The sequence below is a fragment of the Vigna umbellata genome, chromosome 5 (genome assembly GCF_029865625.1).
Source record: "Vigna umbellata cultivar VRB3 chromosome 5, Vumbellata_1.0, whole genome shotgun sequence".
Classification (NCBI taxonomy): Eukaryota; Viridiplantae; Streptophyta; class Magnoliopsida; order Fabales; family Fabaceae; genus Vigna; species Vigna umbellata.
In genome coordinates this window covers 12,171,198-12,186,132 of record NC_142169.1, presented here as the reverse complement: position 1 = coordinate 12,186,132, position 14,935 = coordinate 12,171,198, and positions in this window count along the sequence as shown.

The following is a 14,935-nucleotide window of genomic DNA, read 5'->3' as shown; positions in this document are numbered from 1 at the left end:
TCTTTTATATGTTAAAAAGATTGGATTTCTGTCCCATAAGGTTAGATGGATTAAGACATGTTTAGAGTCGTCAACTATCTCTGTTTTAGTGAAAAGCAGTCCAACAAGACAATTTACACCAACTAAGGGACTGAGGCAAGGCGACCCATTAGCACATTTTTTGTTTCTTGTAGTTGCACAAGGGTTAGTTGGCGTAGTTAGCCAAGTTGAGAGTAAAGGATTGTTGGATGAGATTAGGGTGGGCTAGAAAAATATTTCACTGAGCATGTTTTAGTTTACAGATGATACTTGATAAGTGCTTGTGATTAGTAATTTTCATTGTTAAATTAACACTTATCTATTTTGATTATGTATAAAGTCTATGATATTTATCCCAATTTCACTTGTTTTGCAGTATGAATCCAAGGAGTTAATATGTGAATTGAGAGAAAAATAGAAGAAATCAAATATTTTTTGATGAATTTATCATGTCACGGTTAGCACCACCTAGAACCATAAAGAAAACTCACTCAAGAAGGTTTTCTCAAACCATGAACTGAAGATTGAGCCATCAGAGAGTACTTCATTATTAAGAAACTTCAGGTAGCTCTAGCTCAGAACCTCATAGCTTGAGCCATAGAGAAAACACACAGTTTTCCTATCTACTACTACACCTAATATGAGCAAGTTGAATATACGTCAACTAAATGATCCCGAGTTAGAAATTCTTTTGAAGACATGAGTTGAGCAAAATATTAATTGAAGAAAATGATTAAGGAATTGAATCATAGGTTGGACAAAATGGAGGTTAATTTTGTTAAAAGATCAAATCAACAACCAATTATAGAATCACATCACGCTCATATGTCCACCGATGGACAAACAAATTTTATTAATGGTGTTGTTGAATTTGTTAATGACGAAGCAACATAGTCAACTACTTCAAGTGTAGATTTTTGTTCATAAGATGAAATTATGAGGATTATTGATGATCCTATTAAACATCTTAATGGACGTGTGATGTTAAAATTGAGTTGAAGCCACATACTCCACACATCAAGTTTGTTGATGTGAACAATGAAAATAAATCTTTAGTGGTGATATTTGTTAACTTAGCTGCGAAACAAAAAGAAAGGTTGCTACAACAGTAAATAAAAGTTAGATTTAATTTTATTTGATATAATTGTTGATAAAAATTTAAGGATGCATTCATGTTTATTTTATGTCTTTAGCATAAATAGAAATTTTTTTATTAAAATTTTAAAAATAAAAATTTAAAAATTAATAAAATTGTACATAATGACTTGTACTTCATAAAATTAAAGAAAATAATTTTTGACATATGGCCAAATTAAGCCAAAAGTTTGAAAAGTTTTATGTTTCGTGCCCAAAATAAGTATAAGAATAATTTTTGAAATAAGTGTGTGAGAGACAAATAGTAAGTAGGATTTTTCTTTATTTTTTTGTTTTCTTTTTTTCAATTTTTATTTTATTTCCATAAAAAAATGTTATTTCCTTTTGAGAAAATTGTGAAAGTATTACCTTTCTACTTGGTGAAAATTTTACACAATATGTCTCATAAGAAATTCACCCAAAAATATGTTATTGTTTTCAATAAAACATATTGACATTGAAATTTAGGATTTGATTTAGTAACTAGAACTATCATAATCTTGAAATAGTAGTCATGTTTATGTTGAATGGATTGTTGAATTGATTAGAAGCTAGTTTAATTGATTCATAATTATAAATTGAGTTAATTTGAGAATTATTTGGTTGAATCTTTTGTGAAAGAGTTTTCAGCCTTCTGAGTTTTGAGCCTAATTGTGATGGATGGACTACCATGTGTCATTCCTATTTTTCTTGAGTGACTTGTTCATGTTTTGTGTATACTCTAATATTTAACTTGATTCTTTTGTTTTGTAACTTTGGTAGATATGCTATTTGATAAGATTGAACATTTCTTATTTTTAGCTACTTGACCAAATAAGTGCACCTTAATATTAATTCATTGATAGCTCTTTGAGCCTTTAACTTATTTTTTCTTAAAGTCCATTGCAAAAACTTAAAAAGAAAAAGACCATATGTGCTTCAAGGCAGTTGAACCCATGGTTAACGAGGTAAAACACTATAAATATATTGTTAATGGTAATTTATTATTCACTTTTTCATTAATCAAAATTTGATCAAGAAATATCTGACCAAATATCGACTTTAACGTTGCAGAAATTTTTGTATGAATCCCTTTCTTGTAGCTATATCTGGAGTATTGAAACGAGTGCTAAGTAGTGGAAGATAAATATCGAGTAGTAGGACAAAGACCAGAAAGGATAATATGTAAAAATAAGATCTTTGCATAATATAGTCTTGAAAATAATTAAAAGATATGCTTATTTTTCAATGTGGGCCCATGCAATATAATACATTTACATTTATATTGATCAGCTACAGTCTATTGCACTATTTAGTGATTGCAAGGCTTAATTTAGAAAGTCTATAAAAATAAATGTGAGTTGATGTTAGTTGTCTTTGGCGCCCAATTTGAGGGGCACTGTTTTTGACACAAAATTACCTGTTCTTCATCCACAATAACCATCGTTTTCATGTTCTATATCCTATTTTCTGCTTCAACCCATATGTCTTGTATTTTGACCCAATTTATTTTCTTTATACACCCCATATCTACGTTTTACACACCCCACAGCCTTTATTCCATTTTGCGTTGGGTCGCGCCTATTAATACTTGCACTCGCGCTTTCACTATACGCACTCCACACTCATTTTTTTGGTAGTTTAGTCTGGGTCGTATTCATAATTTCAGCACCATCTTTATTTGTTATTTCCAACCCCAATATTTATTTTTGGCTATTCCTACACATTTATTCATATACAGTCATATATTGAGAGTTACTCCCTACACCACCACACATTGCTCCTGTACCACCACACTTTTTTTAAATTTCAAAACTATCCTTTATATTTTAAAATATCCTACACCTCCTCTTTTCTCTTGAACGGATGTCGACATCCATTGAAGAAAAAATTCTTCAACGGATGTGCCACATCCATTTAGTTTTTTTTTTTAAAGTTTTTAGTTTTTTTAAATTAATATATAAATATTATTTAATTTTTTTTAAAATTATTACTTAATTATTTATAAATTAATTTTATTTTATTTAATAAAATTATTATTATTAATTTAATTGATATATTATTATTTTAAATAATAATTAAAATACTTTTTAAAAATTTATTATATTATATAAATATTATAATAAAATAATTATTATTAATTTAATTTATATATTATTATTTAAATAAAAATCAAAATAGTTTTAAAAACTTTATTAAAACGGATGTGGCAATCTGTTAACGGATGTCGCCACATCCGTTGAAGATTGTTTTTTTTTAAATAAAAATAATAAATTAAAATATAAAATATATGTTAAAAACAATAAATTAAAATATAAAATATTTGAACGGACGGATGTCAACATCCGTTGAAGGTGAAACGGATGTTGATATCCGTTTTAGAGAAGGGTAAAATTGGTATGGAGTGGTGCATGAAGTATTCAGTGGTGGTGGAGGGAGCAACTGCCTCATATATTTTATTCTGGTTTTATCTCCCTCTCTAATTAAATCCTACATTTCACACTTACACTCTCATCGTTATTGTGTTTTCCTCGCTTTCTAAGTTTTGGACCTTTATTTTATTTTTAAACCCATGTTTTAAGTTTTTCATATCCCACTAAACTTACTTTTTGGCGTACCACTTTTTCTCTCACACCATTTTTCTTTAAAATAATAAAATTTATTAACTAATATAAAAATATAAAAAATAAAATAAATAAATAGTTTTCTTTTTTGGTGTATCTACAGTTTGTCACATTTATAATAAAAAATCAAAATAGTTATGTTCTGATATCAATAAGAAGTAAAGTTTAAAATTGAGAAGTATATAGTATGAGTCTATACCGAGGGGTTAGAAATAGAACCAACCAAAGATCTAGGCCAACGACGAAAGGTTGAAATGCTTGTGCTATAGTGACAATCTTATATGATGGCACAAGAACAAACGCATCTGGTACGACAATTTCATTAATTGTGACCTTCACCTCATCTTCTCCTAGTTCCATACCATGAACTACAGTGGTTGCCTCAAAGACTATGCCACGAGCCACTACCATGGTCCCTGTAGGATGTTCAACATATAGCTAACATGGACGAGTCTCGTCCATGTCATCTCCTAAGATGCCTAAAGTTGAACAACTTCCTTTGCCGCTTCTACCTCTAAAATTAAATGTTAGCTTATACAAAAAGTAAATTAATAAACAAAAATGATTATTAAGTTTACCTATGGGAGGCACAACATGTTCCGCTACAGGAGATGGCTGCGGACGCATGCCATAACTCTCAAACTCTTGGCGAAATTGGCGCATAACCTTTTCAGTCACTTCTGAAGTGACTTCATCATACAACTCTGCCCTGACCTCTGTGATATCCTTTGTGATCTCCTACTTCAGCTTTTGTTCATACTCTTGACTGAATGCATATAAAGGGTGACGCAAGGAACTCCCAAAAATCTGTCTAATGCCTATGCCAATTCCAACAACATGCACTCGCCCTGGGTGTTCAGGTTGTCCAATAGTAGTGGCAATAATATCCTAATGACCTTCTTGATTGAATTGACCTTGGGAACTCTATTCAACCAAGAAGTCCTGTAACATAACAAAACTTCAAAATTATTTCAAAGATTTATGTAATATGTATAACGAAAATCTTGTCAAAATAAGAGAATTGATATCTTACAATTCTTTCTGATATTTCTCTAGCACAATTAGAAGTGCAGGAGCTCGATGATCGTAGACCGGCTAAATTCCACTTCTCATGCCGAGATGGTGGTGAAGGAGGATGACGTTCACCACCCTTGGAAAGTTGGAGCCTATTGTCTGACTTATGCTTGATTATTTTCTCTTCAAGCTTCCTGTATCCACCACGAGCTAATAAGTATGAATTTTTATTTTGAGCACTTATACCCTGTCCTTTTACCTTGTTTCGTGTGATATAATGAAACAATTGTTATGATATAAAATTTTGAATGATGAATTGAATGAATTTAGCTACACCTACCTGCCATGACTTTGATGTATGACGCTATACAAATTGACGCCAAGTTTCTTCGTCAATTGCTGTATATTTTGAACATGGAGTTTCATTTTTTTTGCTCTGAAGATATGTATTGACGTTAATTTCGTCTTAAAACCCCGAAATCTTTTGGTGATGGCAGATAAACACTTATTTGTTAGCGTCGCGACATTTGGAATATCAAATGTCGTCTACAATAAAGAAAATAACCTTATATTAATATAAATTTATTAATATAATCAAACTAGAATTTAGAGTAATATTAATTAACTTACCAATAGATCTTGCCAATTTAGGTTTCGATCAACTTTAGATACATGATCAAATGTTGGAGTAAGGATAAAGATACGATCACGTGCTAATACTCCAAGGTAAGACTTAAAAACAGCTGCATTTGGACTAGATGCTACACTGGTGACTACATCAACAATGACATGTGTCCTCTCACCTGCATTTCTTATAAGTATAAGTTGTCTCAACCTAGTCGCTCCTCTGGTGGGTCTAGAAGTGGGACTTCATCCCCTGATGAATGTGGTGCCTCAGCCATATATTTGTCACAATAAATAACAAGAAAGATTAATAAAAGACTTATAAAATAACATATATTATTTAACAAAAGCCATAAATTTTTACACAAATATGAAATTCATACATAATCATATGGATAGGTCATATGTTATTTTCTCATTGTGATATTCCAGAATTGCATGTCCATCGTCAGCTAGAGGCTCGTTATCCAAATTTATTGTCGTTTTAAATGGATGGGTATTGTAACACCCGAATATTTTAAAGGGTATTACTGATAGTAGAGACTAAATTAATTTGATATCTCATATAAACAATCAAACTTTATTTCAATTACTTCAAAGTACAATACCAAACTTACAAACTTTAAACAATATAGTCTTCACCATTGAAATTTCAACTTATAAATTTTACACAACATAATCTTCCCAATACAAATTTATTCTTTTTACAAAAATCCCTGAAAGTTTTTCCCCGCATCTCTCTCATCTCTAAGCTTTTTCAACCGCATCTGCAACATTATCTAATCACATATAACATGAGTTATATGATCATAGTACAAACAAATAAGGGTAAGCCAACCATATCATAAAATCATTAAACTTGTAACAAAAATATTAAAATCAGGTATTTCTGCAATTGATAAAATATCATTATTCCGATGTCATTAATTCATCATTATCAAAATCATCTTTCTCATTTCCATAAATCTTACAAGTGTACCATGCTTACTCATGAAGCCTTATGGTCAGACCGCTCTCTGCCTGCTTCCTTAAGCCTCACTTACATACTATGTCTTACTTTCTGAAGCCTTATGGTCAGACCCCTCTCTGCCTGCTTCCAAATATCTCAGGTGTTACTTTGCTCATACCAAACTCTCATGGTATAACTCGAACATACTACTCCCGGTAGTAAACATCATTTCATAAGTAATGATTTCTCATATCCACTCCAACATTTCATAAAAACCAACAATTCATACCCTCTTATCCACCTAACTCAATCATGTTCATTCTTTAATCATGAATTCATAATAACCCGTTTTGGTATCGATAAATTAAACACATTGCCAGATATCATGCTTCATATTATAAACTCATTTTGCCCATAACGAGTATAACTCAACATATTTTCACCGAACAAAGATCATGGATCAACCAAAATACATCAACATATCTTAGGAACTACATATTAAAGTCTGGGCTCAATGTAATGATAAATAAAATATATATGAAATTTTTACCATGATAATATTATGCATCTACAATCAACTTGTTTTATTTTATTTTCATCCTAGTAGAGATTTTTCTTTACCCCAATTGGTCACCGGAGAGGACCCAGATGTCTGAACGCATCAAACTCACCTTCGACGCCAGCACATATGACTAGTCACAACTGACTGGACCAGGCCAGGGCTGCTCTATGATCAGGGATGTGCCAACTCAGGTTTTTAAGGTTCCTCTATCCTACCAACAAAGGGAGGCCTTCAATAATTAACAATTTATTTATTTAATTTATCTACCTTGTTTTCTTATGCTCTAAATCTTAAAATGCCTAATTTTACTTCCTCTCACAACAACCTCAAACACTGTATATATATATTTAATACCAATATACAAGCTATTACAGAACCCTTATTCCAAACCTTCCAACAAGATTAATTTCAGCCAACAAACTCATTCAATAAAATCATTACAATAAACATCCATAATAGAATTCATACAAGATAATTATAAACAATTAGCAATAATAAAACATTACTATAAATGGTCATAGAAGAATACAATATTTGACAATCATAACAATAATCTTAATATAAAAATTCATGGGGAAACAAGAAGTTGAATCTGGCAAAGCCAGTTAGACAACTTCTAATCCATCCATCAATACAATATAATTAAATAACAAGAACAATACATGTCTGGGGAAATAAGAAGTTGAATCTGGCAGAGCCGGTTAGACAACTTCTAATCCTTCCAAAAATGCAATAAAATAAATAAGTAAAGAAATAAATAGTTTGGGGAAACAAGAAGTTGAATCTGGCAGAGCCGGTTAGACAACTTCTAATCCTTCCAAAAATGTAATAAAATAAATACGGAAGGAAATAAAAAAAATTTGGGGAATCAAGAAATTGAATCTGGCAGAGCCGGTTAGACAATTTCTAATCCTTCCAAAATACAATAAAAATAAATAAGGAAAACAATAAAATGTTTGGGGAAACAAGAAATTTAATCTGGCAGAGCCGGTTAGACAATTTCTAATCCTTCCAAAATAAAAAATAAACCACTAATAACATACAATTGACATAACATAATCAATATCACATTTTAAAATTTTCACACTTGGATATTAACACACAAAAAAACATATTCTCATTTAAAATTCAAAATCATACAGAAACAAAATACTCCATATTTAAGATTTAAAATCAGACAAAAGAAAAATATAGCATATTCAAGACTCAAGATAATACAAAAAGAAATACTCAAAGTTAGCTTCCCTTACCTCTATTCCAGACTTAGTTTCCTCTTCTCAAACCGTTCTCCGGAAACTTCCAGAATTTCCCCTCTTTAACTAGAATTTCCTCTAACTCTCTTCTCTCACAATTTCTCTAGAATTTTGGTGTAAATCTTCAGCCTCCCCCCCTTGGCTATTTATAGCCAAAAATTTTACTATTCATTTTTACTATTCATTTTTACTATTCACTTTTACTATTCATTTTTACTATTCAAAAATTATTTTTTATTCACCATTCTTATCTCTAAATGATTACTTCTACGTGGAGTGTTCTCTTCCATAATTTATTTTAATATTTTTTTTTTAACTATTCACTATTCACTATTCACTATTTACTATTTACTATTTACTATTCACTATTCACATTTCTAAAAAAAAAAAAAAAAATCCTAAATAAGTTATCAAAAATTTGAAGCTCTCCCTCTAAAATTACTATAACTTTATATCCAAAAATTTACATTTTTCTATCCATTAAAATTATTATTACTAATAAAATGTTAAAATTTACTATTATAAATATTTTTTTTTTCATGGATCTTACATTTTAACATACAAATATTTTCAAGGATCTTACAATCTCCCCAACAACAATTATTTTCGCCCTCGAAAATTATTTATTTAAACAAAGACTATTTAACAAAAAAAAAATTACTTACAAAAGAGATATGGATATTCCTTTATCATAAATTCTTCCAATTCCCAAGTCATTTCCTGTGTGTCTTCATTCCAAAGTACCTTTACCGTGCGAATATCCTTCCCTCTTAACTTTTTCATTTGAACATCTAGTATACGCACTGGGCCAACTTCCATTGTTAAATTTTCCTTGACCTGAATTTCATCAACTTCTAACACATGCTTTGGATCTGGAATATACTTCCTCAGTTGGGATACATGAAAAACGTTATGCAAATATGTCAATCGAGGTGGTAGTGCTATCTCATAAGCCACTGGCCCAATCTTTTTGAGAATTTGATACGGTCCGAGAAATTTTGGTGTCAGTTTCCTCATCTTGATAGCTCTCCCGACTCCTGTAGTTGGCGTTACTCGTAAGAATACATGATCTCCTTCTTCAAATTCTAACGGTCTTCTTCTTTTGTCGGCATATGACTTTTGTCTACTTTGAGTTGCTTTCATCCGATCTTGGACTAATTTTATTTTTTCTGTGGTTTGTTGTAATAGCTCGGGTCCCACTGTCAGTGCTTCCCCATCTTGAAACCAACACAACGGTGTTCTACATCTTCTTCCATATAAAGCTTCATATGGTGGCATACCAATACTGGAATGATAACTGTTGTTGTAAGTAAATTCTACTAATGGTAGTATCTCATTCCAACTTCCAAGATGATCTAATACACAAGTTCTCAGCAAATCCTCCAAAGATTGAATAGTCCTTTCTGTTTGACCATCAGTCTGAGGGTGATAAGCCGAACTCATCTTCAACTGTGTTCCCAGAGCCTTCTGTAGCGTCTGCCAAAACCTTGAAGTAAACCTTGGATCTCTGTCTGACACAATGCTTGTAGGTATGCCATGCAACCTCACTACTTCCCCGATGTATAACTCCGTCAGCTTTTCTAGTGACATACGTTGATTAATAGGCAAAAAGTGAGCGCTCTTGGTTAGTCTATCAACGATAACCCAGATAGAATCGTGACCTTTTGATGATTTTGGTAAATGTGTTACAAAGTCCATCGAGATACTGTCCCACTTCCATTGAGGAATGTCTAACTGTCGTAACATCCCTCCCGGTTTTTGATGCTCCACTTTTGCTTTTTGACACACCAAGCAGGCTGCTACAAACTCGGCCACATCCCTCTTCATTCCATTCCACCAAAATGACTCTTTCAGGTCCTTATACATCTTAGTCATACCTGGATGTATGCTAAGACGACTTTTATGGCCTTCGTCTAAAATTAAATGTTTTAATTCACTCTTTGCAGGGATACACACTCTGTTTTTAAATCGAAGTATGCCATCTTTACTTAGAACGAACTCCTTAGCTTGATCGGTGTCCAACAACCTGATCTTTTGCTGCAACTCTTGATCCATCGACTGCTCAACCTTCACTTGTTCTAAGAAGTCACTAGTGATTACTAAATGACTACACCATATGTGATCTGGGTTTAACTGCAACCCCAAGTTCATATCACGTAACTTTTCTAACAGTTCTAATTCCTTCACCATCATCGTTGTTATCTGAGCTTGTCTCCTACTCAATGCATCTGCCACCACATTGGCTTTTCCTGGGTGATATAAAAGCTCGAAGTCATAGTCCTTCATATATTCCATCCATCTTCTTTGTCGCATGTTCAATTCCTTTTGATCGAACAAATACTTTAGACTCTTATGGTCACTAAAAACTTGGAAACTTGCCCCATAGAGGTAGTGTCTCCATGTCTTTAATGCAAATACTACTGCTGCAAGTTCGATGTCATGCGTTGGGTAGTTCTTCTCATGCGCTTTTAACTGCCTAGATGCATAAGCTACAGGTCTCCTTCCTTGCATTAGAACGCACCCCAATCCTTGATATGATGCATCGCAGTACACCTCAAAAGATTTGCTAGAGTCTGGAATGATTAATACTGGTGCTGACGTTAGTCGTTGCTTCATATTTTCAAAACTGGCTTCGCACTTGTCAGTCCACAGAAATGGTTGATCTTTACGAGTTAACTGAGTTAGAGGACCTACAATCTTGGAAAACCCTTCGACAAAACGTCGGTAATAACCGGCTAATCCTACAAAACTTCGTACTTCAGTTACAGTTTTCGGCCGCTCCCACTTTAGCACAGCTTCCACTTTTGCTGGATCCACTGAGATTCCTTGAGCAGAAATCACATGACCCAAAAATTGTACTTTCTCTATCCAGAACTCACACTTTGATAGTTTCCCATACAGTTGATGTTTTCTTAAAATTTCCAACGCCACCCTCAAGTGTTCTGCATGCTTTTCCTTATTCTCTGAATAGATAAGAATATCGTCGATAAATACTACCACGAACTTATCTAAACATGACCGAAATATTCTGTTCATGTAGTCCATAAAATTCGCTGGGGCATTCGTCACACCAAACGGCATTACCACGTACTCAAAGTGTCCATAGCGAGATCTGAAAGCCGTCTTTTGTACATCTTCCGTCTTGACAAGAATCTGATGGTAACCAGATCTGAGATCAATTTTTGAAAACACCTCTGCTCCTCTCAACTGATCTAATAGATCATCGATTCTTGGCAAAGGATACTTGTTCTTTATTGTAACCTTGTTCAACTGTCGATAATCCACGCACAACCTTGAACTTCCATCCTTCTTCTTCACCAGCAATACAGGAGCTCCCCATGGAGACACACTTGGACGGATAAACTTCTTCTCCAACAGATCTTCGATTTGCTTTTTCAACTCTGCTAGTTCGGCAGGAGCCATTCTGTATGGAGCCATAGAAACCGGGCCAGCTCCGGGCACTAGATCTATTGTGAAATCGATCTCTCGACTAGGTGGTAAACCTGGCACTTCTTCTGGAAAAACATCAACATATTCTTCTACCACAGGTATTCCGATGATTTGTTCTTCAGTATTCTCTCTTTTCTCCTGAGCTAACACCACATAGCAGGTAGCTCCATCTTTGATATCCTTCGCAGCGACTCGAGTTGAGCTTAGTTCTAAATTGTTCAAATTTAGAAACTCTATCTTTTGTTTCCCACAATCAATAAGAACGTGATTGGCAGTCAACCAATCCATTCCTAAAATAATGTCTAGATTTTGAAGGGGTAAGCAGATCAAGTTCACTTTGAACTTGCGTCCTGCAATTTGGATCGGGCATCCGACACAGACTGAACTGGTCGTAACTGGTCCCGATGCTGGTGTAGAAACTACTAATTCACACCCTAGATCAAGCATCGGTAATCCGAGTCTTTCTAGACATGCTAGGGATATAAAGGAGTGTGTGGCTCCAGAGTCAAACAAAACATATACGCATTCTCCTAACAGCATACAGGTGTGTAAGATTAATGTACCTGGCTTAGTAGCCTCTTCTGCAGACATTGCAAATACTCTTCCTGTTGCCCGGGGCTTTACTTCAGCAGAATCTTGTTGTTGTGGTTCTCCCACCTTCTTTTTCTTTGGACAGACATTAGCAAAGTGTCCCGGATCATTGCAAATGAAACATCTCTTCCCTTCAATTCTTTCCCCAGTAAGTTTAGGGCAGTCACGTCTGAAATGTGCCCCTCCACACTCAAAACACTTCACTGTTCCTCGATATGATAATTGTGGTTTTTCATAAGGTTTCTTGTTGAATTTCATTGAAGATTCTCCCTTTGCAAGTTTGGAAACTCTACTTGGATCAAACTCCAACAATTCTATCATTCTGGCTTTCTCTACCAATGCTGGAAACTCTTGTATTTCCAATGGCATAAGTACCTTCTTCAGTTCATGCCTTAGTCCTCCCTCGAATTTTCGACATCTCCATTCTTCTGTGATATTCTGAGTATAAAACCTCGAGAGATAATTAAATTTTACTACGTACTCTTGTACTGATAACCTTCTTTGTTGTAAGGTCAGAAACTCCGCCTCCCTTGCAAATTTTGCACTGTTTGGAAAATATTTTTCCAAGAACCTTATCTTAAAGTTCTCCCAATTCACAGTCTCACCACGAACCGTCATCAACTGTTGCATACTTTCCCACCAATATTCAGCCTCACCCACCAAAAGAAATGATGCATAAGTTAATTTTTGTTCTTCTGAGCAAGTTATTACCCGAAAAATCTTCTCGTTCTGCCTTAGCCAAGAGTCAGCCTCATCAGGAGTAGCCTCCCCATTAAATTTAGTTGGATCATGCCTTAAGAAGTCATTCAAGCTAGAATGATTTTGAGGTACTTGATCAACTTGTTGTTGCTGCATCTTTGTCGAGTTTAAATGATTTCTTCAAAAAGATAACAATACAATTTAGCATATGATATCAATTTCCTCCAAATAGTCATTTTCATCATAACCATTAATAGTTTTACTAAGAATAATAATTTCACTCCCCATAGTCCCAAAATACTTTCGAAAACCATTGCTCTGATACCATAATGTAACACCCGAATATTTTAAAGGGTATTACTGATAGTAGAGACTAAATTAATTTGATATCTCATATAAACAATCAAACTTTATTTCAATTACTTCAAAGTACAATACCAAACTTACAAACTTTAAACAATATAGTCTTCACCATTGAAATATCAACTTATAAATTTTACACAACATAATCTTCCCAATACAAATTTATTCTTTTTACAAAAATCCCTGAAAGTTTTTCCCCGCATCTCTCTCATCTCTAAGCTTTTTCAACCGCATCTGCAACATTATCTAATCACATATAACATGAGTTATATGATCATAGTACAAACAAATAAGGGTAAGCCAACCATATCATAAAATCATTAAACTTGTAACAAAAATATTAAAATCAGGTATTTCTGCAATTGATAAAATATCATTATTCCGATGTCATTAATTCATCATTATCAAAATCATCTTTCTCATTTCCATAAATCTTACAAGTGTACCATGCTTACTCATGAAGCCTTATGGTCAGACCGCCCTCTGCCTGCTTCCTTAAGCCTCACTTACATACTATGTCTTACTTTCTGAAGCCTTATGGTCAGACCCCTCTCTGCCTGCTTCCAAAAATCTCAGGTGTTACTTTGCTCATACCAAACTCTCATGGTATAACTCGAACATACTACTCCCGGTAGTAAACATCATTTCATAAGTAATGATTTCTCATATCCACTCCAACATTTCATAAAAACCAACAATTCATACCCTCTTATCCACCTAACTCAATCATGTTCATTCTTTAATCATGAATTCATAATAACCCGTTTTGGTATCGATAAATTAAACACATTGCCAGATATCATGCTTCATATTATAAACTCATTTTGCCCATAACGAGTATAACTCAACATATTTTCACCGAACAAAGATCATGGATCAACCAAAATACATCAACATATCTTAGGAACTACATATTAAAGTCTGGGCTCAATGTAATGATAAATAAAATATATATGAAATTTTTACCATGATAATATTATGCATCTACAATCAACTTGTTTTATTTTATTTTCATCCTAGTAGAGATTTTTCTTTACCCCAATTGGTCACCGGAGAGGACCCAGATGTTTGAACGCATCAAACTCACCTTCGACGCCAGCACATATGACTAGTCACAACTGACTGGACCAGGCCAGGGCTGCTCTATGATCAGGGATGTGCCAACTCAGGTTTTTAAGGTTCCTCTATCCTACCAACAAAGGGAGGCCTTCAATAATTAACAATTTATTTATTTAATTTATCTACCTTGTTTTCTTATGCTCTAAATCTTAAAATGCCTAATTTTACTTCCTCTCACAACAACCTCAAACACTGTATATATATTTAATACCAATATACAAGCTATTACAGAACCCTTATTCCAAACCTTCCAACAAGATTAATTTCAGCCAACAAACTCATTCAATAAAATCATTACAATAAACATCCATAATAGAATTCATACAAGATAATTATAAACAATTAACAATAATAAAACATTACTATAAATGGTCATAGAAGAATACAATATTTGACAATCATAACAATAATCTTAATATAAAAATTCATGGGGAAACAAGAAGTTGAATCTGGCAAAGCCGGTTAGACAACTTCTAATCCATCCATCAATACAATATAATTAAATAACAAGAACAATACATGTCTGGGGAAATAAGAAGTTGAATCTGGCAGAGCC